The following is a 26,000-nucleotide window of genomic DNA, read 5'->3' on the forward strand; positions in this document are numbered from 1 at the left end:
AAAGGCGTCTGAAGATTAAACCTGGCCAGGCCAGAGCATAAAGAACTCTGCAGGAGGCACTGGAAGGAGCCACCATTTATTGACTGATTGCGGTAAAATACACATAACATAAAAATTGCCAGTTAGCCATTTACAATGCACAATTCAGTGGCAGTAAGTACACGCACAATGTTGTGCAACCATCACCACTATCTAGTTCCAGAACTTTTCATCATCCCAAATGGAAACCCCATAAGTTACTGTTGGTTGAGGACCTACTATGTGCTCTACACTCATTAGCTCAGCTAGTCCTCCTCGTAGCTTTGAGAGGAGTCCGCTTTACAGAGGAGGACAGTGAGGCCCAGGAGAGGACAGTAACGTGCCCAGAGCCACGCGGCTGTAAGTGCCCAGAGCAGAACGTGAGTCTCCAGAGCCCACCATGTCCGAGGGGGCAGCGGGAGGATGTTGAGACTGGAGGGGATGGGTGGGGCAGCTGGCGATGCTGGCTCAGCTGAGGTGCAGCCAGATTGATGCATGCACAAACCCCGGAAGATGGGCATGAGGAGCTCTGCTGTGCTGGGGAACTGTCTAGATAAACAAGGGCATTGGGCTGGGGGCGGGCTCAGCTGGGGGGCCCAGGGAGCATGTCACGGTCCAGGGCTTTTGACCTATTGAAGGTAACCACAGTTAGGGGCTGGCAGTAGGGACAAGACTCCTGTGCCCTAGGGGAGGGCACTGGCCCCAGCTGAGCAGAGGGCCAGGGTCCTAACTAAGCAGGAACCAGGAAGACCCACTGGCTAAGGGCATGCAGTGGAGAACAGGTTGAAGGCTTGGGGGAGAGAGTGGGGGCAGGCCAAGGTCAGAGAGAGCCTGCGTGCCTGGCTGAGGGGCTGGTTGATGGTTGCCAGGAGGGTGAGGAGGAGGCAAGCCCTGACTCCAGACCCCAACCATCCTTGGCAAGGTCTGAGTCCAGGCGACAAGTGCCCACAGCCCCCAAGTCTGTCTCCAGTGGACCCGAAACTCAGGCTCAAGATTGTCAGTGCAAGCTCTTCAGACCTGCCTGTTCAGCAGGTAGGCAGAAATCTTTCACCTTTTCTCTTGTTCTCTCTTTCCTCCACACGTGCCTACATACAAGGAGACGTAAAATTGAGATTTTAGTATACATCTAGTTTTGCCACCTGCCTTTTTTTTCCTACTCAAAAATGTCATGGGAATCTTCCCAAGTCATTTTGTACACCATCCTTTTTAAAGGCCACACGGCATTCCATTGTGTGGCTGCCTCTCAGTGTATCTAACCCAGCGGTTCTCGCTTGGCAGTATCGGGGGACATTTTTGGCGTCACAGCTTGGAGGAGGTGGAATGCTACTGGCAACTACTGGGTAGAGGTCAGGGATGTTGCTAAACATCCTACAGTGTGCAGGAGAGCCCCCTCCCCAGTAACAAAGCATTATCTGGCCCCAAATGTCAACAGTGCTGAAGCTGAGAAGACTTGGCCTAACCAATCCCTCATAATCAGTATTTAGGCCATATCCAGTGGTTTTGTTATTACAATGTTGCCATCAACATCTTTTTGACATAGAGTTGATCCTCATCATTCTCAGATACCATATTTCAAATTCTCCTACTTGCTAAAATTTATTTGCAACCTCAGAATCAGTAATTGCGGCCCTCTCATGGTCATTCACGGACACTTTTGCAGAGTGGCAAAAATGTGAGTCACCTGACACGCACGTTTCCAGCTGAGGTGAAACAAGGCTACCCTTGCCTTTTTGTTTCAGCTCGCAGACTATAAACAAGTGTCCTTTCTAGTGCCAAGTTTTTCCACATTTTTGTGCTTTTCGTTGGTGATTTTGCTGTTGGAAGTGCCCCCAGCAGAGTGCTGAAGTGCTGTCTAGTGCTCCTCAGCCCAGGAAGGATGGGACGTGCCTCATGGAGAAGATGCGTGTGTTAATCTTCGTGCAGGCAGGAGCCATAGTGCTGCTGCCTGTGAGTTCAACATTCATGAGTTAACGAGCCATGTTAAATAAGGTGTCTTTAAACAGAAACACACACAAAACAAGGTCACGTACTGATAGGTCAATGAAAATTCGACCGGAGGCTCACAGGACCCTAACCCTGCATTTCCCCTGGGAGCGGTGTTCAGTATTACTAAGTCAGTGTTCACGGCGACGTCACAGAACGTGACTACTCAAATGAGGACCGACCGAATACCGTGATTGTTTTGCATGCATACCCTGGAAGTATGATGGCTTGTTCAGAGGGTGTGGTCCTTTGGAGGGTTTTTCCCCATCTTTATTGAAGTATAACTGACAAATAAAAATTGGGTATATTTAAGGTGTACAACGTGATGTTTTGACATACATATACATTGTGAAATAATCACCATGATCAAGCTAATTAACATATCCACCACCTCACAGAGTTATCTTTTGCGTGTGTGTGGTGAGATCACTTAAAATCTACCCTCTTAGCGAATTTCAAGTATGCAATATTGTTAACTATAGTCACCATACCATTAGATCTCCAGAACTTCTTGCATACCTGAAACTTTGTACCCTTGACCAACCTCTCCCATTTCCCCCTGCCCCCAGCCCCTGGCAACCACCATCCTACTCTCTGCTTCTGTGAGTTTGACTATTTTAGATTCCACATATAAGTGAGATCATACAGTATTTGTCCTTCTGTGTCTGGCTTATTTCACTTAGCATTACATCCTCCAGATTCATCCACGTTGTCACAAATGGCAAGATTCCCTTCCTTTTAAAGACTGAATAATATTCGTATATATACACACACACATGGGAATGCAGTATCTCTTTGAGATAACGATTTCATTCTTTTTTGGATATATACCCAGAAACGGGATTGCCACATCATAGGGTAGTTCTATTTTTAATTTTTTTAGGAACTGCCATACTGTTTTCCACAGTGGCTGTAGCAATTTACAATCCCACTAACAGTACACAAGGATTACCTTTTCTCCACATCCTTGCCAATGTTTGTATCTTTTATCTTTTTGATAATAGCCATTCTAACAGGATGAAAGAAAAAAACACATGATCATCTCAACAGATGCAGAAAAAGTATTTGACAAATTTCAACATCCATGCATAATAAAAACTCTCAACAAAATAGGTATAGAAGGAACTTACTGAACCACAATAAAGGCCATATATTAAAAGCCCACAACTAACATGGGAGAAAACAGAAAGCTTTCCCTCTAAGACCTGGTACAAGACAAGGATGATCATTCTCATCACTTCTGTTCAACATAGTACTGGAAGCCCTAGCCAGAGCAAGTCAACAAGAAAAAGAAATAAAAGGCATCCAAATCAGAAAAGAAGTAGTAAAATTATCTCTGTTTGCAGATGACTGGATCATATACACAGAAAATCCTAAAGACACAACAACAACAACAAAAACCTGTTAGAACTAATAAACAAATTTGGTAAAGTTGCAGGATGCAAAATCGACATACAAAAATCAGTCACGTTTCTATATACAAACAACAAACTATCTGAAAAGGAAGTAAAAAAAAAATCTCATTCATAATAGCAACAAAAAGAATAAAATACTTGGGAATAAAGTTAACCAAAACATTGACAAAGGAAACTGAAGAACACAGATAAATAGAAAGACATCCCATGTTCATGGATTGGAAGAATTAATATTATTGAAATGGCCATACTCCCCAACTGATTTACAGATTCAATGCAATCCCTATCAAAATCCCAATGGCATTTTTAAGGAAAGAGAAATAGAAAAAAATTCTAAAATTTATAGAGAATCACAAAAGACTTTGAATAACCAGAGCAATCTTGAGCAAGAAGAACAAAGCTGGAGGCACCACACTTCCTGACTTCAAAATATATTACAAAGCTACAGTAACCGAAAGAGTACAGTACTGGCCAAAAAACAGACACATAGACTAACGGAACAGAACAGAGAGTCCAGAAATAAATCCATACATCTGCCCTCAACTGATCTTTGACAACAGTGCCAAGAACACAAAATGGGGAAAGGATCGTCTCTTCAGTAAATAGTATTGAGAAATGTGGATGTCCCTGCCCCACGGTGCAGCTAGACAAAGGGAAATAAACAGGCTGTTAATTTCTGGGAGTCCAGGAGGCACTTACTGAGCCTTGGGTCAAGGAAGGCTTCCTGGAGCAGAGAGGTCTGGACCCGAGGATAAGCAGGAGTCAGATACCCCAGGAAGCGGAACAGTGTGGGCAAAGCCTGGGCAGTAAGATGAAGCCTGGCCCAGCGCTGGGAATGCACGAAGTCCAGTGGCCGGCTTGGGGTGGAAGACGACCACAGGGGTCTGCAGGGCCAGACAATGGAGGGCTTTGCAAAGATGTTAAGGAACCTGGGCTTCCTTCCAGGCAGGGAGAAAGGTTTTGCTCAGAGGATTGACAAAGTCAGGTTTGCATCTTAGGAAGAACACTCTGGCTGCAGAGAGGATGACGAGGGTGGACTGGAGGGAGGCAAGTGGGTTGGAAAAGAGGTGGGTCTGAGGGAGGCTCTAGAGGCCAAATGCTGGCTTGGATGTGGGGTGAGGAAGAGGGAGGCAGCAAGGAGAGTGGCAGCCGGCTTCTTGCTCCAGGCGAGGGCGTGGGAGAGGAGGGAGGCAGATGGCCTGGCGAACGGTGGCTGTGAACGGTGGCTGTGGACATTTGGCAGGGACGACCATCTGAAGCCCAGGAGGATGGACTAAGCAGCAGACAGATGCACTCATTCACCATCGTGGCCCAATTCAGGCCAGGCCTGTGCTGGACCCAGTGGTGAATGAAATAGACCAAGAATGCTGCCCTCGGGGAGCCTCTGCATTGATGCGGGAGCAAGGCAATAATGAAGGCGGAGGGTCTGCGAGCCTGTGGGGATGTGGAAGGCACTAGGGAGAAAAGACAGCCGAGGCAGGGCCGGGGCAGCGGCCACCAGCATGGGGAGGGGTGGCAGCTCTACATGGGTGACCAGGGAAGAGCTCACTGGGAAGGATGCTTGTGAGAACCCTGTCCCTCCGTCCTTGTGCCCACTCGTCCACTCATCCGTATGTGCGGCGTAGCCAGGGAGGGTGGCTAAGGAGGCCGCTCCAGAACCTGCCTGGGCCCCACTGGGTGTCTGGCTGTGCAGGGTGAGTCCAACGGGGAGCAGGGACCCGGCCCCGGCTGGGGAGAGGGCAGCGTAGGGAACCTCCAAACTGGAGCACCCCCACACCAGCTTGCTTTAGGGATCACCAACAACTCCAAAAAAAGAGCAGGACAACTGTCGTGTCACTTGGGATTTTTTTTCTATTTATAAACCAGGTCTTCTTTTCAACTTCATTTCAAAGGCCTGTGGTGCATCCTTCCCCAGCGCCCCAGATCCTGGCTGGCTGTCCTTTCCCCCTCTCCACGGCCCGGCCGGCCTCTCACTTTCATCGTTTTTAGAACACCGAGTGCAAGCCTGTCCCCTGCAGTGAGCAGGCTGGAACACAAGATCATGAAGCACGGTCACCAAGAAAACATCCTGGACTTCAGAGGCTCAGGCCTAGATTCAAACTCTCTTCCACCTCTGGCCCGCCGTGTGCCCATGGGGTGGCCACCACACTTCTCGAGGTCTCTGTTTTCCTCCCTGTAAAATGGGCACAAGAGTCCATGCCCACCTGCCTCAGAGGGCGGCTGGGAGGGAAGACGAGGGAATGGCCTCTGAGACGGCACAGACGCTTCTCAAGTACCTAGCATGTCCCCCTCACCGGGTTTGTTGTCTGTGGAGGAGACGACACTAGTCAGATAAGCCCCGGGCTGGGCTCTGTGGACAGGCTTGGAGACAGACGTCCAACCGTGGTGAATTGGGACACAAGACAGAGACGAAGGAAGCAGTTCAAACCCCACATAGAGGTGGAGGCCAGGAGGCACTGTCCCCAGGAGAGGAGCTCAGGCAGTGCGCTGAGGGGTTGCACATGCGATCTTGGGAATCAGCTGTGACTCGTATTTTAAAGTGTAGGTTTATTACTATTCAGGTGTGGTGAGGCCAGCAGATCAGGCGATGACTGCCTTGAAAAGACTGTTACTCACAATTTCTAAGAGGAGGGGCCGCACCACAGCACGCAGAGCCACAGGGGGAAGCACAGGGTCACTCAGGAGGCAGAGGGGAGCCAGGGGAAAACATTGGCGAGAGCCCTTACTGTGGTTTCTGCGGGAAGGCCTGGGCAAGGCAGAGTGAGCAGGCTGAGGATTGGCTAGTTTCAATAATTCCAGAAAGCTCTGGGGTGTAGTGGCTGCCGCTGGTTGTCTGGCACTTGGCCTGGGGGTGATTGGGGCAGGGGACAGTGGCCCGGAGTGTGGGGTGGGGGGGAGGGTGTCTGGATTGGTTAATTTGCATATGAAAGACACTCTGTAAGATGAGTAGTTTACTATCTTTAGGAATTGGCTAGCCCCAGGAAGGGGCAGTCCCTCCGGGTCAAGATGCAAGGCTCCAGTATCAAAGCATCAGAAACACATGGTTAATACAACCAGGTCCCAGTCCCACTGGGCGAGTTGTGTGGCCAGCCAGTGACTTGCCTTTTCTTTGGCTCGGCTTCCTCAGCTGTACAGTGGGAGGGATGGTGCCCCTCCCCAGGGTTTCATGGAGGGCCCAATGGTGTCTGAGAGCTAACAGAGGCCTGGCACCTGGCCGGCTGGTTCTGCCGTTCCCCTTCCTGCGTGCGGACTCAGGTAGCGAGCAGGGAGGTGGGGCACAGACACAGCTGGTGCCCCTCTGGGAGGGCTCTGCTGCTTGGCCCATCGTCCCGGGCCCGTGGGCAGCACCGTTGATCCCTTCACTTTGACTGCAAGACTTAATCCCTTCAGATCATCCTCCCCCTGGCTTTTGTGCACTGCGCAGCCCTGGGGGTGCTGGAGAAAGCCAGCCCTAAATTCCCAAGCACCTTCTGTGGGCCTGGGCTTCCACAGGCTCCACATCTTTTAACTTCCTCTCCGCCAAGCTGTGCAGTCAGCATTGTTCCCCCATTTTACAGACGAGGAAACTGTGGCTCGTACTCACTCAGCAAGCCAGGGCTGTCAGGGCCACTGTGCATGGCTGTGCATCGTTGTGCACTGCACAAAGGATCCTAGACGCAAGGGTGAGCAGGACTCAAGTCCAGCCCACACCCTATGACTGAGCTCTGTGCTGCCAGCCAGGAGGAGGGGCGGCTCCACGGTAGGTGACCCGAGGGGTTTCAGGCACAGGTCCACTGCCCCTATGCTTCTCCTCTAGGGACAGGAGCCTGCAGGACAGCAATCCCAGCTTCTTCGGGTGAGGTTTCTTCCTCTCAGCACGGGAGGTGTCTGTCCTGTGGGCTGGAGACAGGGGTTACCTGGACGACACAGCTGTTCTGGGCCTAATGGTCCACTTAGCCTCCCTCTCCCCTCGCCAGGTAGGATATAAGGGCAACCTCCTACACATGTGAACATCTCAGATGCACACAGACATGCACCAAACACACACTCCCAGCAAATACACACACAGCAGACAGATATGTACCCCAATGCGTACACACATACATCAGACTCATCCTGCACCTGCACGTGTGTGTGAATACACACACACACACGCATACACACACACCAGCCCTGTGGCCTGGGCCGGTCTCCCCGAGCTTGATTTTCCGGGCACTCAGGCCTGGACTCTCCCCAGCCTGTGCCCGTGCCGTGTCCTTGGCAGGTGCCGGGGTGGGTGTGTACTATGTGGGCGTGAGGACTGATCCTTCCCCAGGTGTGTGTGTCATAGGCAGAGGTACATTTTGTGCGATGTTGTTGAGAATGTGAGAGGTGTGTACGCTGGGGGCAGTGTGTGTGATGTTTTCTCGTCTGTGGGGTGTGGTACGTGTGCTCTTTGTGGGTGTGGAGGGGTGTGTCGTTTATGAGTGGGCTACGTGTGCACACTGGCAGGTCCCAGGAGCACACGGCGGGTGGGGGACATGCCATGTGGGCGGCCTGCCCAGGCCCAGGAGCAGTTTCTTCCCCTGGAATGAAGTCGTAGCCTTTCAGTCCAGTTTATTTCCAATTGCTAGGATCCGTCTGGCGCCAAGATTCAAGGCTGGCGTGATCTTCAGCTTCTGGAGCTTTCCGGCAGCCAGATCCTTCATGGGCAAAGGAAAAGGCAGGGACAATATGGACGCCTTCCTCTAGGCCCCCAGGAGAGGACGGTGTCGGTGGGGAGGGCACTCTGGATTCTGAACATGGGACATGGGACTGACGAATGGGTATCATTTTCTCAGTCAGTCCTCTTCATCACCCCTGGGGGAAGGGTCCCAGAACAGTCAGGGCCCCAGCAAAGGGGAGACTGACGAGGAGCCCCCAACTGCGGGAGCTGGACCTCCCTAGGCCTGGCAAGGCAAAGTGGGGAGATGAACAGGAGCCGTGGCCTTGATTAAAGGGACGTGACCACTGCCACCCCTGCCGACCCAGCAAGGAGGGAGCCAGGGGAATAAATGCCCAGCCTTTCTCCCTCCCACTCTCAGCACCATCAGAGCCTCCTTTCGGCCAATCCAACCCGAAGTCAGAGGGTGCAGGGGCCTGGGCCATACCACACGGAGGTCAGATTATGGGGCTCTGAGCCGAGTGGCTAAGAGTGGAGGCCAGATCTGAGGGGCAAACAGAGACTTCCCGGAACACTTACCATCCTGTCTTTATGGAGGGGGCACAGAGGAGGAGTGGAGCGATGTCCCCTGCCCGAGGTCACTTGCCTGGGAGGCTGCAGAATCAGGATGGAAGCCTGGCTCTGGCTGACGGCATGGTACAGCGGCTGGGAGTCCGTGGGCGGGTCACTTACCCTCTCTGAACCTCCAGTCAGACCATTAGCCCATCTGGGCCTCCGTCCGTCTCAGGATTTCTGGGAGAGGTGAGTGAAACTATAGCAGACGGTCTGTGATAGGGAAGGCAAGAGAAAATGTTTTTAATGCAGCTGCCAAGGGCATAAGAGTGATTACTGGAATAAGGAGGCGTGGGATAGGAAAGCAGGGTGCTGGGGAACTTAGTTCAAGCCTCACTTTTTACAGGAGGGGAAAAGGAGGCCCAGAGAAGCTCTGTGACTTGTCCTAAGGTCACACAGAAAATCAGGGGCAGAGCCTGGGCTAGAACTGGGCAGGGAGCCCTCTCCATGCCACGAGGAGATACCAGCCAGGGCTAGGAGATGTCCTCTAACTCCCTCCCTGGGGCTGGCAGAACCCGCTCAGGACCCCTCCCCTACCCTGGAGGTGTTCATTGCAGCCCAAGACAGGCACTAATCCAAGTGTCCACTCAGAGTGGAGTGATTAAACAGGATACAGTCTTCTAGGGGAATACTGTGGAGGTATTGAAAAGGTTAAGATGGGTCTATGACAGGGAAACACCTCCAAGATACATTAAGCTAAAACAAAAGTCAGGTTGCTAATCAGAAGCCCAATGAGACACCACTTCACACCCGCTAGGAGGGCTATAATCCAAGAGACAGGCAATGACAAGTGTCAGCGAGGAAGTGGAGAAATTGGCACCCTCATTCATCGCTGGTGGGAATGTAAAATGGTGCAGCCACTGTGGAAAACAGTCTGGCAGTTCCTCAAGGGATTAAACAAAGAGATACCACGTGACCAAGCAATTCCACCCCTAGGTATGGACCCGGGAGAAATGAAAGTGTACATCCACACAAAACCTGTGCACAAACGTTCATAGCAGCTTCATCCATAACAGCCACAAAGTAGAAACACTCAAATGTCCATCAACTGATGAAGGGACAAATAAAATGTGGTTTACCCACACCATATGTCCAATGGAATGTTAGTCAGCCATAAAAAGGGATGAAGCACCGACACACGCGACAGCGTGGATGAACTGAGAACACGATGCTCAGCGAAAGAAGCCAGTCACAAAAGACCGCATAGTATACCGTTCCATTTACATGAAATGTCCAGAACGGGCAAATCTAGAGACAGAAAGTAGATTGGTAGTTGCCTAGGGCTGGGAGTAGAGAGGGACTGGGAGTGATGGCTAGGGAGTGTGGGTGTCTTTTTGGAATGCTGAAATATTTTAAAATTGGTTATGGTGACAGTTACACAACTCCAAACACACTAAAAGTCACTGAATTGTACACTTCCAATGGGTGAATTTTATGGAATGTGAATTCTATTTCAATAAAGCTGTTTTAAAGATCGAGTTGTAGAGGTACGATTCCGAATGTGTAAGAAAAAGGGCACACGTGTGTGCTTGTCCAGGCGTTAAACATCTCTGGAGAGATGTCGCCGACACAGCGTCTGCCATGGATGCTCTGAGGAGGGCGTGGAGGGGGACACAGAGGGGTCCCACCTCTCACTATGAAGGGCAGAGAGTCTGGTTTCACCACTGGTGTTGCTCTTATGGTGGAGACAAGGAGGAGCCCCCCTGCATCCGGCCCCCACCTTGAGCCGGCCAGCCCTCCTTGAGACACGGGCCTTGGGGCTGTGAGGGCTGGCGTGCAGGGTCCCGCGGTTCCTAGATGCCGCTGCCTGCCTGCGTGAGCTAATGGGAGCCACTCCGTCCAGGAGGGGAGGTCAAGAAGTGCTTCTCCCCAGGCCGGAAATAGATTTCCTGTTAAAAACCTAGCAAAGCAACTATTTTTGGCCGCCTGGCCTACCAGAGGCAGTTCTGAGAGCCGGCTGGGGCTCCATGCCCAGGCTCCCAGGGTGACCCCCCAGGGACCATAATCAGAGCACCTGCCGGCCCCAGCTCCAAGCAGCTGCCATACCCCAGGCCCATGGGACGGGACTTCAGGGGGCTCTTTTTGTAAACCCAGAAGCAGGACTGGTTTGTACCCCAAGGGAAAGGGTCCAGCAGCACGCAATTCTGGAGCCATGCTTGGTATCAAGCACTGTCTTAGAGGTACCAGTCATGTTGGTCTCTCCTGACAGTCTGGCGGGAGTTGTCATCACCATCTTACAGGTGGGGAAACTGAGGCTCAGAGACAGAAGTGACCCACCAAAGATCCCACAACTAGAGCTAGGTTTTAAACTCAGATCTGCAGCCTGACCCTACCATACCACATGCATCATTCAGGATACAAGTGACAAAAACCCCCTCAAGCTGATGCAGACCATAGAGGAGCTTTATTGATTTACAGCTCAGAAGTTGAGCATGTATGGGCTTCAGGCTAGGCTCCATCAAGGCTCCAGCTCCATTTTTCAGTGGTTCTGTCAGCTCTACTTTCCTTTGTGTGTCTATGAGCTTCATTCTTAAGCTGATTTCTCTCATGGCAGCCAGATGGCTTCTAACATCTGTCAGAGGGATTTTCGTGTAAACTCAAATGTATCCAGGGAGTCAGCAAGAGTGCTCTGCCCCAGCATCTGCCCCAAACAAGACTCTCGAGATTCTCTGAGATTGAGTGGGTTTAGGTCACTCCTCCCCCAAACCAATTACTGTGGCCAGGGGCCTTAAGACAATAGGGCTCACCAGAGCTGGGGTGAGGGTTGGCCTTCTATGGAGTGTAGAGTATTTGGGGGGCTGGGTGCTGGTTGAATGAAAACCAGGAAGGGGAGGGGAGACAGGTATGGGGTGTAGGTAATCATTAAGACCCCACCCCACACTTCTTAGTGAACTACTCTAAGACACAATTCTGAACACACTGCACTGAATAAAATTATTTCTCAGTTTCCCCATCTGTAAAATGGGTGAACAGCCAGGCGAGGCCCTTCTCTAAGGGTCTTTATTTCTAGGATTGTTTGTTTTTAATCAGTCACACCGTGGCTTGTGACAGCACGGGGGCAGCTGGATTTATTGATATTTGAATGCTTTCCTTTGTTTCCCAGACCCTGGCCTGACTGCTGACCCTCCCCAGTCCCTGCTTAGGATCTTCCTGAGACAGCTTTGCCCCCATGGGACCCAGTCCAAGCCCCTTGGTCAGGCATCACCAGCCTTGGGGCCTTGCCTCCTGCCCACCGCTCCAGCCACTGTCGCCAGAAGGGAAGAAGGAGGCCCCTGCCTAGCCTGGATCTGGGGCTCAACCTGCACCAGAGTGGAGGCAGCATCCCCAAACACTCGGATGCCAGACAGACGCAGGAGATGCTGGGAGAGGGACCCGGGGAAGGGTCAAATACCCACTCTGCACTCTCCCGAGGGCCCTGGCTGTTTGCCCTTGGGCAAGCCCCTTCCTTCTCTGAGCCTCCATTTCTCCATCTGTGAAATGGGGGATTGATTACTCTCACCTCGTGGGGTAGTGATGACGGCTAGATGTACAGAGTCTGCGCTCACTAGACATTCTCCCCATCCCCGCCCTCCCGGAGCCGCTGTGCCGATGCTGTACTCTTCTCACCTCCTCCCTCATCCCTCTGGTCTTCCCTCACACAGACCTTCCTCAGCCCGCTACCCCTCGATTATCCCCAGCGCTCCTCCTCGGCAGGACAGGCTGCCCTGACAGCCAGCCGGCCCACATGGAGGGCCCTCTCCCAGCCCAGGAACGTGGGGATGCATGAGGTTTGGAAAGATCCCAGCCCTGCCTCCTGCCAGCTCCTTGGAGAAGACAAGGAAACAGGAGAGGACAAGGGAGGCGGGCACCCTGGCCCCGCAGTCTCAGGGCCCCTGGCTGGGCAGCGTTTCCATGAATGGGTCGCCATTGGTCTCGAAAACGCCCGCCGAGTGTATCTCGTAGGCCTCAGGCTGCAGATGTTTAGGATAAACCTTGTAAATCTCCATCCAGGGCCGTTAGGAAAATGCTGAAAATCAGAGGAACGTGGCGACGGCCACAGCCTCACCCTCTCCCTCTTTCCCTCTCCCTCTCCTCTGCTTCTCATTCTACCTCTGTTTGTCTCTTTCTCTCCCTGTCTCTCTCTCTTCGACTCTTTGTCACTTTCCTTGTTCTGTTTCTCTCTGAGCATCTCCTCCTCTGTCTCTCTGTCTGTCTATCCGTCCCTCCCATTTCCTCCTTTCTCAGCTCTCCCCCCATTATTAAGCCGCTAGAGAGGCCCCAGCCTACCGAACGCCCACGGAGCACATATTTTAATGCGGCTTCGCAGTCTTCCAGAAAAACAGACGCAACATCTATGACATTCTTCCTGCTCCCTGGAACAGCAATTAGAGAGAGGACTGGGGGAGGGGAGTAGAGCGGGGACAGGAGGCAGTGGGAGAGGGTGGGGGGAGGAGGAAAGAGAGCCTCCTTGTCGGGGCTGCTCCTCTCAGCAAAGGCAGCGGATGGATGGACAGACGGACGGGGCAGCAGCCGCCTGTGTCACCGGCTAGCGCTGTGACATATTTCTCCCCTGGACGTCAGCTTGGGGAGGGTGGCTGCACTGACAGTGGCTCCGTGGGCAAAGGCTGGCATTGGAGAAGCAGTCAGGGGGATCACAGGGGGTCCAGGGGCCCGGCCAGAGTGATCTTGTAGGAGAGCACAGGATTCTGAGTCCCGCATTCAAATCTGGGTTCGGCTACTTGAGTTCGTGTGAACGCAGGCAACTTCAATCTACTCGCTCATGCTTTGGTTCACTCCCTCATTCATTCATTCAACAAGCATGTTTTGAATCCTTAGCGTGTGCAAGGTCCGTGGGTATGCGGCTGGACCATGCATGGGTAAATAATTACAGAACAACATGAGGGCGTGTGACCGAGGGTTGCCTGGGGATCCTGGCAGCCATCCTGGAGGAGAGGAGACGGCTCACGTCTGAAGGACAGGAAAGATTTGTGTGAATGGGGTGGGATGGGGTGGGCGTCTGAGAGGAGTGGCATGCCCACAGGGGCAACTGCACCTGTATTACGGATGGGAAGACTGAGGATACTTAACAGGACAAGGGCCCGCCGAGGCCACACAGGGTGGCAGAAGGTCTCAAGGAGGCAAGAAAGGCTGCTGGGTTCCGGCATCATCCACGTCACCGTCAATCAGGTCTCAGCCTCAGACGCCAGCAGGGGCAGGAGGAGGTGGGAAGAAGGTGAGGAAGGGAAGCGGCGGGGACCAGCACATCGGTCAATGATGTGTGCCCATCAGAAGAGGGTATTGACGGTTGCCGTGTGGGACTGGGGGCCCAGAGTTGCTGGACTGTCCAGTTTATCACGAGGAAATATGAAATGTGCCATCTGTGTCCTGTGCATCCAGAATGGAGAGGATGACACAGATGCCGGTGAGGGAGCCCGTTGGTCACTGGAATCTCTGCCACTCCCAGGAATCAAAATGGAGCTTGATTCCCCACGGTGGCCAGCCAGTGAGGCAGCTCCGGGACCAAAGTCTCCCCCTGCTTGTCTACTTCCTGTTCCAGAATCCTCATTGTGCACTGTGGGCTCAAAGCGCAGGAAACTCGAGCGTTGGTCATTGACCTTTCCCACGTGGAGTTGTTTTTAGTTTTATGGACACTTGAGAGAACAGAGACCTCGTGGGTCAGTTATTTCCTCTCTTGTGGCAAAAGCAGGGAGCTTCTCTGAGTTCCTCGCCTTCCTAACATTTCATCAACTCATCCAATCAGCTTAGAATGCACTACTTAACTGCAGGGGGAGGGGAGGACCGAAAAGTGCCTCAGAGGTAGTCCTTACTCTCAAGGAACCCATCGTCTCACTAAGGAGACAAAAGTGGCCACGTGCAAGCAGAAACTTCTCATACAAGTTGCCAGATCTCTTACTGGAATGATTAAAGGCAGTTTCCAAGGACACATAAGTTAAGCAATACACACATAAACAGCAGAGCAAGTGAAGAAACAAATGACAAAGTTGGGGCATAAATGGAGCCACAAACAAAGTCTGTTCACAAAAAGCACACTTGATCTTCTAGAAATTTGCTATAGTTGAGTCACAAGATTGATGTTGAGCTTCCTAGCAGCCAGTGTGAAAAGGGAAATTTGGCCGTTACATAAATCACAATGATCATGCCGTTTGAGCAAACTAGTTACCCAGGAGAATTATAAAAATAGCTAGCATCTATTGGGTGTCGACTACTCCTCATAAACCTATACAAGGGAGGCACTATTATTATCCTCACTAATGGAGAAAGAAAAGTCCACAACTTGCCCATGGTCATACACCTGCTGGAACAAGGATTGGGGTATAGACCATCTAAATGCAGAGCCTGGGCTCTAACCTACCTTGTGGTTCTAAGACAAGAATCTCTCCCTAGCATTCTTACAAGCGTGGGCATTGTGTAATAACCAACATTCTTGTGCAGACACAGGAGCGATTTCGCATAGTATCCTTCCCTCCACACGTTTGTGCTTTCCTGCACACACATTTCAGGCCTGCAGCACGAGTCCCTGTGGTGAGTCTCCATTCCCACTGGCTGCCTTCTGGCTGCCTCCAGGAAAGATTGGAGAATATCTGGAAAGGAAGGTGGACAATCTGTCTCTGAAGCGATCCTCGCTCAGTACTGTTCCTCTCACTGAGCTCTGGCTAAATACCGCCTCACTCATTCAACAAATTTACCTTGAGAATGCACGCTGCCGGGCACGGTTCCTAGCTCCAGCCCCACCACCATGAACACAGCAGGCAAGACTCCCACCGTCACGAACACACAAACTTGCGGAAGAGACAAACCTTAAATGAGTAAAAACACAAAGAAAACACATCTTCACATACTATGATATCCTACGAAGGAAGCATAATGAAGGGGGCATAATTTCAGTTGCGGTGGGGCAATGTAGGTCCCCTTGGAGAAATCACCATTTAATCTGGAAAGTAAATAATGAAAAGGAACTGGCCAGGCAAAGCAGAGAGACAAAAGCCCTCCAGGCAGCAGGAATGGCGTGGGCAAAGGCGAGAGAGCTTACAGTGCGAGGAAGTGCAAGTTGACCGAGTTGCTGGCACATGGTAGGGAGAAGGGGAGTGGACAGACAAAATTGGAGAGATGGGCAGGGGTCAGATCATGAAGGTCAGGGCAAGGAGTTTTGGTTCTTCTTTTTTAATTTGCTTGAAATTATACTCCCTGGCAAATGCATGAGTTCTGTGATTCTATGTTGTAGCTGAGAACAGATCTAAGCAATCAATTTGTTGGATGGATGGATGGATGGACGGACTGACGGATGGATGGGTGAAAGGCTGTGTGCTGGAAGACTCATGAAGCCGTCTCAGGCAGGACAAATTGGCTGGGAGAGAGAAAGGAGGCAGCAACCCCATTAGGACACTTTTGCCCCCAGCCGAGCAAGGTCAGAAAGGACCTGTTGGAGGAAGCTCCTTGAAGAAGCTTTAACTCCACTCTGAGAAAAGTCGTTGCGTTTGGTTAAAGGAAGATGCTGGGTTCAAATCATCCGAAGGGGATCCAGTCCATTCCAGAGGAGACTGGCTTTGGACCTGGACGCGTGAGGTCTATGGTGACCTTCCTGATCGGAGCAGAGGGGCTGGAGGAAACGTGAAGGACTGTCACGTCACTGCCTCACCTTCGTATATAACCCTGTGGTTTACAAAGTGCTTGGACGGTGTGGTAATGCTGATGATGATGACAATGCTGATTGTCATTCGTTGCACACCTACTATGTGCCAGGCTTTGTGCTAAGCACTTAAAATGCATTTGTTGGGCCGGCCCTGTGGCTTGGCGGTTAAGTGCTCACGCTCCGGGGCTGGCGGCCCAGGTCTGGATCCCGGGTGCGCACCGACGCACCGCTTCTCCGGCCACACTGAGGCCGCGTCCCACATGCAGCAACTAGAAGGATGTGCAGCTATGACATACGACTATCTACTGGGGCTTTGGGGGAAAACATAAATAAATAAAAATTATAAAAAAAAATAAAATAATAAAATAAAATGCATTTGCTCATTTAATTCTCACCATGATCTTGCACGGGCCATACTATTACCACCCCAACCCCAAACCCTACCCCCATTTTGCAGATGAGGGCACTGAGGCTCAGAGAGGTGCAATAACTTGTCCAAGGTCACACAGCTACCTCTCCAGGACACCTCCTTTATTAGTAAAGCACCTCGGATATTTCGTGCTGCCCAACTCTGCCTTTCCTAAGGGCAGGTCTTAGCTGGCATCAGTTCCCACAGTGCGCTAGGTGAATACTGTGGCCTTTCCAGGCGTATTTGCTGGAGACAAAGGTTGGAAGTGGGGGTGCAGGGGGTGGGGTGACTGGGACAAGATGGGGTTGAGCAATACAGCAAGGCGGCTTCTGGGAAAAGCTTTGGTGCTGTTTGGTGAGTGAATGGATCTCCTGTTTGAGCTCATCGACGAGCAAAGCCACACAGCAAAGCCACGATTCCCAGGTTGCTTCCTGGGCACCCACAATCCTCAGGGCCTTCCTGGAACGTTCGCAAAGTTGCCCAAATAAAATTCCACTTGACTATAAACTAAAAAAAAAACGTTGTTCACCAAAAGCAATGCAAAAGAAAATAGCAATGACCTCCTATGATTCTACCTATCAGATGGGTGAGATTAAAAGGCAGGACAATAGCCATTGTTGGAGGGGTGGGGTGAGACAAACAGGTGTCCCTCCCACTAGGCTGAGGGAGCATAAACTGATAACACCTTTCTGGAGAGCCGTGGGGTTGTGCATGTGCTTAGACAGCCATGCCACTTTGGGGAATTCACTCTAAGGGAAGAACCAGGGATCCGCACAAGGTACCAGAAGTCTCCAGTCGGGGGCTGGCGTGCTGGGGCCAGCGGCACAGCCTTTCACCGACTGTGCTCAGTCCGTGACCTCATGTTTCAGGAGCTTAAAATCGGCCAGGGTGGGAATATCTGCACCACTGAAATGGACAAACACTGCAGATCAGAGCCCCTCCCCGCCCCCACCACCACCTGGAGAGCCTGACATTTACCAATTTAACAACTCTGGGCGGTCAAGACGCTTTACAACTGGTAACAGCTGAAATGCCAACCATCAGAATTGGTCCAGTAAAGGAAGGTGCATGCATCTGACAGAATGTCGTGGGGGAGGAGCGTCTACTGATCGAGGTAGGAACACGTTCCTGAGGGCTGCCACGTGAAACAAGCGTTTATGGGACAGTGGGTACATTCTGCTATCAAACAGACACATGCGTGTCAGCACAGCCCGTCTGGACATCTCCACAAAAAGACGCGGCGTCGGTTACCTCTAGGGAGCACAAAGAGCGGGGCTGGGGCAGGGACCGGAGATAAACTTACTTTTCATTTTCAACTGTTTTCACCATAGAGATTTTATTATGAATGTGCTTTCCTTAAACCTAAAAAATACCTTCATTAAAATATGACTCTGCCCCTTACTAGCTCCAGCACGGAAAAAAGACTGGATGTACACAGGCCAAAATGATAGCAGGGACTGTCTCTGAGACTGTGGAGGATTTCTTAAACTTTTATTTGTTTGTTTGTTTACTGTCTTTCGTTTCCTTTTCTTGGTGTTTTCTGAGTTTTCTGCGTATAATATTATATTTCAGAAAAATAGCAACCTGATTCACATGTTAAGTCCTTTTTTGAGAGGGACAAGGGTGTTGCAAGAATTAGGGTCACAGTTCTGATGGGTCAGTAGCATCTATTTGGAACAAAACAACATTTTATGTTGATGACATAAAAAACAGCTTCCCAGCTCCCACAGTCCCTAGGGGCACTGGTAAAAGTGCTAAGTTCAGGGAAAGGCTGGAGCTGCTTGACTGCGACCGTGGAGGTCAGGGAATTTAGTGCCCAGCCTCCGTGCACGGGGGTGGGAGGGGAGATACCCAGCGAGAGAGGCAGGCTTAGGAAAGACTAGGCCTCCCTCGGGGAGGAATTGAGACTTGCAAGCCTGGGGGGTGAGCAGACAGGATGGCTTTATGATCAAATACGCATGCATGTGTTCATTCATTCAGTCAGCCGATGGCTCCTAGGCACCTCCTCTGGGGCAGACTAGGGACTAATGCCCCAGAGATGAGGTCGCCTGCCCAGGGTGTCTAGAGGACAAGCCTTCCTCTTAGACTTGAGACTCTCGCAGGAAGGTCACAGCTAAGCGAGAATCATCAGTCTTTGGAAATTCACTTTTTCTTCTCTTCCGGATTCTTTAGTGACAAACCTAGTAGCATCTCAGGGCAAGAGGGGTAGCTCGGACCTCACCAAGACCACAACACAGGCACCTGAAAGGGCCTTCCAGCTCTGCCCACTGACCCTTCAGTGCACAGATGAATGAGGAGGCCCAGGGAGACGGGGCCCCCTTCTCCCTCATCCCACCCCTCAGCCATGCAGGGCCCAAGGGAGTCTCGCTGTCACAGATCCCCTCCCTGTCACAGTGCCCTCGCCTCTGCCTGTTACCTGCACTGGACAGCCCCACCCAGCTGGGCTGAGGCCTGGCAGGCCCCATTGCTGACCCCACCACCACCAGGGGCCAGCGGATGGAGCAAACAGGCAGGACAGCTAGCTAACCTGGACTCCAGACCCGGCAGAGGCCTTGTCCTACCTCAGCCCCAGCACACCCACAGCGGTGAACGTCAGTCTCAGGACAGAAGCATAAACCTGGCCTCTTGTCCCCCGCTTCTCAGCCCCCCCCCCCCCCCGGTTCAGGCCAGCTCTCTGTCCAGAGGCAACAGCTGGAATAGAGAGAAGGGACTTTGGACCAGCCAAGCCTGGTGCTGATCCTGGCTCTACCACTTACTAGCTGTGCAACCTTGGGCCAGTCACTTTGCCTCTCCGTGTCTCGCCTTTCCAAACATCTCGGGCCCTGAAAAAGGCAATAGAGCGTGGGGGTTAATGCTAGTCACTAGTCATAGCTAATGCAGAGACTTCTGCTTCTGAGCATGATGGAGGAACAGGATCTGGATTTACTTTCTTCCCTGAAAACAACCAAAAACCGGACACAGTATACAAAATAACAGTTTTCAAGACACTGCACATAAGGCAAGGAAGAACAGCCAGCCCTGAGCGTCAGGAAACAAATGAAGCCCAGCATGTTGCCTTGAGGGAGTTTCCAGGACACAGCTCAGGGAGGGGAGGGAGCCGGGCGGATCCGACGGTCTCTCTGAGTTGAAGAGATGGAGCTGAGTCCAGGGAGGCCCAAGTGGCTGGAGTTTCCCAACCAGAGTGTTAGACGAGAGAGAGCTGCACAGGGAGGGCTCCAGGGGGACTCAGAGGGGCCCCCTTGAACACCCAGCTGAGATTCACTAGCGCACGCACACGAGGAGACTGTCCCCGAGCCCGGGGATGGGCCCCGAGCGGATCAGATGCATGGCGCCCAGACAGGGCCTGCGTAGTGCCTGCTTCCCCCGCCAGCCTGCTCCCCCCGCCAGCCTGCAAAGCCTTGTGACCCACAGCATCAGGGGGTATGCGGGGGCTCACCTCAGGAGTAGGCAAAAATTAGCCCTAGTTCATTAATTACTAAGCACTGCTCCCATCCAGCCTAACAAATCTTAAAGGCAAGACTTGAAAGGATTAAACTATTTCTATGCAACTTAATTTCATGCTAGAAAACAGGAATACAAAAATATCTAGTTCCCAACAAGGTAAAATTCATAATGTCTGGCATCTAATCAAAAATTTCCAGGCATGCAAAAAGGAAGGAAAATATGACCCATAATAAGGAGAAAAATCAATCAATGAGAGCTGACCCAGAACTGACACAAATGTTAGAATCGGCAGACAAGGACATTAAAACAGTTATTGTAACTGCATTCCATGTGTTTACAAAGTTAAACAGAGGCTTGGAAGATACAAAACAAACTTCTAGAGTTGAAAACTACAGTGTGTGAGAAACTACACTGGATGGGATTAATGGCAGAAGGTTAGTGAGCGTGAAGACACAGCAATAGAAACTATCCAAAATGAAACACAAAGAGAAAAGAGAATTTTTTTAAAAAGGACGGAGCATCAGTGAGCTGTGGGACAACTTCAGGTGGCTTAGTTTGTGTAACTAGGGGAGTGGAGGACAGAAAAAATATTTGAGGACATAATGGCTCCCAATTTCCCAGCCCACAGATCTAACAAGAGCTGATGCTTACAGGGTGTTGACATGGGCCAGGTGCTGGTGTAAGTGCTTACACATATTAACTCCTCTACTTCTCACAATTCCTATGAGAGCTCTATGAGTCTTGATTTATCCCCACTTTAAAATGAAGAAACAGAGGCATAGAGGGTTAACAAACTGCCCAAGGTCACACAGCTAATGAGTGGCTGAGCCAGGACTGGAATCCAGGGACCTCACAGACTGTTCAAATCTTGGCTCCTCCATTTGTGAACGTTTTCAACACCAGTAAACAGCATCCATCCACCCATTATTTTTAATGGCTGCATAGTATTCTACTGCTAGAGTTTATTTAACAAATTCCTTGTGGTTGAAAGGTGGCTTCTAGTTTTTCACCATGATGAAGAAGTCTGCCCAGGATGTGCAGACATTAGCAGACAGCTAAGTTGTTGAGGTCCTTCCCTGATTATAATCCACAGTTTCTAAAAGTGGAGCAACTGCATCAAAAGCTGGCACATTTTGAGGGCTTTTGTAGCATATTGTCAAATTGTCTGCAGATAGGTCTGCACAGCCCCCAGAAGCCCTGCCACTGACTCCCTGTGCTGCCTTGGGTAAGTGACTTAACCTCTCTGCCCATCAGAGTCCTCATCTGTACAAGGGGTATAATATTCCCTACTTCTCAGGGCTCTTGTGAGAATTAAATGAGACACCCTGTCTCAAGTGGCTGTCACGTTACATGGTGCAGCACGGAGTAGGTGCCCCTTTTTATGACAAGACTGGCATAGCAGGAGGAGGTTGGTGATTCCCGAGAACTGAGTCGTGCCTGGGGCGTGGGAGGAGCACAGAGGGTGCCTTCCCGCTTTGAGGCCAGCCCCCACGAGTCTCCCTCAGAGAACCCAGGGCTGCTTTGAGCATCTCCAGCTGGAACCTTCCCCCTCCTGATCCGCCCGCTGACTCACAGTCTAGCCCAAGCTGTGGAAAAACAAACCCCCGATTGTTTTCTGTGTGTGGGTCCCTCCCCCTCTGCCATCAGCTTCTTTCAAGTAGAGGTAGTTTACACTTCACAGGTATAACACAAAATCCCCCCGCTCTGCACACAAACACACACACACTCACACTTGTTTCTCCCCACCCCCGCCTCATCCTCCCAGGGACCCATACAACCAAAAAGCTATTTTTTCACAGAGAGTTCTAGAGAGCACAGTTATTGAAAGGGGTGACACTAACGGTGGGACTGCAGGCGCGGGGCGCACTGGCTGCGTCACCGTGCCCTGAGCCGCACGAGCCCGCTCCACTGGCCGTTCCCATCACACTTTCTTCACAGTTAATGCGATCGGACCTCAAACAAGAATTTCCTGACTCAAACATCATTTCTCACTAAATCAAATTCACGAAGAAATGTCTTCCCTTCCCTTCCTTTTCTCCTCCCAAGAACAGAGCTTTTAAAAATGAGTTGCTAATGTGTTTCTTAAGGCCTGCTAGCTAACGTGAAGAGAGAGAAAAATCTTGTGAGAAACACATTGTCCTGATGACCAAATTACATACTTATTTGCAGCAAGAAGGGAAGGAACATTTATTGAGCACATACTGTGTACCAGGTGCAGGGCCTGCCACTCTGCTTTCAATCGCTCACCTTATCCTCCAACAATGCAGAAGGCAGCCATGATTATTTCCTAGATGAGGGATCTGAGGCCCAGAGAGGCCAAGGGACTTGCCCAGGACACACAGCAAGTTGTGTGTGGGCCAACGAAGTGGGTCTAGGCCTCTCTGACTCAGACAAGGGGTAGGAGTCCCTTCCTCTCAGGGCTGCAAGGGGTTAATGAGCCCTTTGTGGAAGCAGCCCGGGGAGCCAATGTTGGTCTCTCCCCACCCTCACCTCACCCACCCCATCCCTCTTCTTGACTCAGCTCTGTGCACATGGCGGGTCTTCCCTAATGGCATCTGTGCCCCCTCCATCCTCGCCTTGGTTCCTTCAGCCAGCGTTTGTGGAGCACCTCCTCCATGCTGGCCCTGGGCCAGGAGCCAGGGACATGGCGGTGACTGGACGGTGGTAGCTGCTGTCCACATGAGCTCACGGACTGGGGACAAGGCAGCCATAAATAACCTCATGGGTAAACGCACGCTGGCACCCTTGAAAACTGCACTAGGACAAGCGGGTGCCCCTGAGCTCAGAGCAAGGGGAGAGGGAGGGGGTATAAAGGCAAGGCTTCGCTGAGGGGTGTACCCGGGGGGAGGGAGGGGTGGGAAGTGCTCCAGGCAAAGGGAATGGAATGGACAAAGAGCGGGTGCCCGGAGGGAGCAGGTCCCATGGGCAGAACCGAGAGGGTGAGGTAAAGTCAGAAGGTGAGCAGGGGTCCAGCCGTGCAAAGCTAGACAGACACAGGGAAGAACTGGGGTTTGATCCCGAGATAACAGGAAACCACCTCAGTGTTGTAGGCAGAAGTGTGACGTGATCGGATTTGTATGGGCGAGTCTCCAGGTGCTGCGGAGAGAAAAGGTTATTGCCTGTGGAGCTCTAGTGTGCGTGGGGCTATACCTAAGCTTGGAGGGGTTGCCTTGTTCAGGCCTGCTGGGAAGGCAGAAGGCACCGGGGCAACAACCACACAGTACAGTCTTGAAGAAAATCAACCTCCTCAAGTGTCCCCCTGCTCCATCTGCACTTCCTACTCGGTGGCAGAGTGGTAGAAACGTCTGCCCCTCTCATTCTTTCTGCCAGCACACCCCTGTTTCTCTACCCCTAACCCCTACGGGCCACTGACTCACCTTCCAGGTGGGGCCACTTACCTGCTTCCTCCTTGGAGTCTTCCAACAAGCCTGTGAAGCGGGTTCTAATTGGATGCCCCTTTTACAGAGATGAGAGTTAAGGTTTGAAGCAGAGAATCAAATTCCCCAAGGTCAATTCTCGGCCTCGAGGAGCTGGAGCAGGAACAGGGGGAGGTCAGGTGGGCAGATTCTTTCAGCCTTGCCCTCAGTTGTGAAACAAGCGTGCGCTCCCTGGAAGGGCGGGGAGGAACTGCACTCCCCCCTGGCCATAGTCGGCTGCCCCCGGCTCCTGCCGAGCAGCTGGGCGGTGGGCTGCCTGAGCACGGGGACCGTCCTCATTCACCAGCAGGCGCTCTATAAGTGCTGGCTGGCTGGCTGAGGTATGGCAGCAGCCTCCTCTCTGGGGTACGGGTCTCCACCCTCTCTGTCATCTAGTCCCCTCACCACTTGTTCAAAATCCCTCCCTGGCTCCCCGTTATCCCCAGAGTAGTGGCCAGACCTTCCGGGCCTGGGGGTCTCAGCAGCCGGGCTCCCTCTCACCTCTCCAGCCTCGTGGTTTGGGGACGTGATATTTGAGAAGCCGTAAGAACATCAGGTGAGGCGGTAAACAGGAGAGCTCAGGAGTAAGGCCCAGGCCCTTTGGTTTCTCTATAAACCATTGATAGACCCCCTACAAGTGCCAGGAACGTGTGCACAGGCGCGGCCCCCCAGCACCCACAGCCGGCGGCTTGCTGCAGGGCCTGGAGTTCCACCATCAGAGTCTCTCCCGTGCGTGAGGGCATCAGCTCCCGCACACGCTGCAGGGGAGCACCCCCACCTACACTCTGCACCTTGACATCGGCACCCGGAGATGGCTGGCTGTCAGGGAGCTGGATCTCAACCAGCAACAAGCGCAGCTCTGAGGGGTGGGGGCATAGGAGGGGTGAGTTCTGACGCGGGTGGGAATAAACAGGGAAGTCAGCCTGGGCGGGACTGTGCAATATACTAATAAGCTCTCGGGGCAGGTGTGTTGATCACTGCATCACTCTCCCACTTTACAGCCAGCAGGGCACCGACTGTGCAGTTCACAGGCAGCGGCTGTCTCGGGGTCGTCCTGCTGGTCAAGGCGACCTCAGACTCTGAAGCTCAGAGCAGCGGTTTGCAAAGTCCCCACAACAGAATCACGGGGTGGGGTGGAAGCACAGATGTCAGGGCGTCACCCAGACCCATCGGGTCAGGCTTTCTAAGGGCCCGGGACTCTGCATTTCAAACACACTGCCCCTCGCAACTCTGATGTCCATCGAGGTCTGAGAGGAAAGAAGCCCTCGGGTGATTCTATCCATGTCACAGCTGCCAGGTGGGAGGAACGAGACTCAGTGACAGCCCTGGAGGAACTGAGGAAGCCCTTTCCAGGCCAAGCTACCACCAGATACTGGTTAGAGTGCGTAGAGGCCAGGGAGAGCTGAGGAGGGGTCGTGTCTGGACTGGCGGGGGACGGTGGCTCGCTAGGCTGACGTGAGGTGGATGACCGGGAAGGGCACTCCAGGCAGAAGGAACAGTGTGCAGAAAGGCTCAGAGGCCGGAAGCACCATGGGAGGGTGGGAGATGGGGAACTGCATCAGGGGGTTTGGAGGACCGCCATCACGGGTCACGGCTGGGCCTCTCTGATCCTGAGCATCCTCCTTTGTAAGACGAGAGAATTCCAGGTTTCACCGATTCTATGAGGCACATTTGTGCACATTTTGGCTTGCCTGCCATCAGAACTCACCTTACGATGGATAGGTTTGATACAACGTGGCGACGGCGCCCACCTCCCCTGGGCACCGAGAGGATGTGGTGGGAGAACGTGAGGAGAGCACCTTGTGTGGCATTCGTCACACAGAGGGAGCCCAGTCAGCGTGAGCTCCTCCCTGTCCCCTTCACTCCAAGGCCCTTCGTGGCGACGGGAATGCCCAGCAATGACCTGACTTCACGACAACAACCTCAGGTGACCTGCTGGTCAGAGCCGCTGGCCTGAGTGACACGATCGTCCTTATGCGTGCAGTCCTCATCCTGTCACCCATGGGCTGTGATCAAAGGCCTGTCCTCTCTGCATCGCGGCCCCGCACTGGTTCATTAGGCGAACTTTGCTCAGCCTTTCATTGCGTGCTCCTCAAGGTTTGTTCACTGAGGCATGGAGGAGGGTTGTGCTCTGGGCTGAATTCTCAACCCCGGACCTGCCGTGGGGCTCGTAGGACCAGGGAGGATCCCCATGTACAGGCTGTGTGACCTTGGGCAAGTCACTTAACCTCTCTGGGTCTCAGTTTTTTCATCTGTAAAACGGAAGAAATAGCAACAGCATTGCTGAGGGTTGTTGTGAGAAATCATTCATTTAACAGGTATTTATCAAGCACCTACTATGTGTCACACAAGTTGTAGAGATCCTGTGGTGAGCAAAGCAGATGAGATTTCTGCTTTCATGTTGCTGACCTTCCAGTGGGAAGGAAGACAATAAACAAGTAACCCTATCCAC

The sequence above is a fragment of the Diceros bicornis genome, chromosome 1, assembly GCF_020826845.1.
Source record: "Diceros bicornis minor isolate mBicDic1 chromosome 1, mDicBic1.mat.cur, whole genome shotgun sequence".
NCBI classification, from domain to species: Eukaryota; Metazoa; Chordata; class Mammalia; order Perissodactyla; family Rhinocerotidae; genus Diceros; species Diceros bicornis.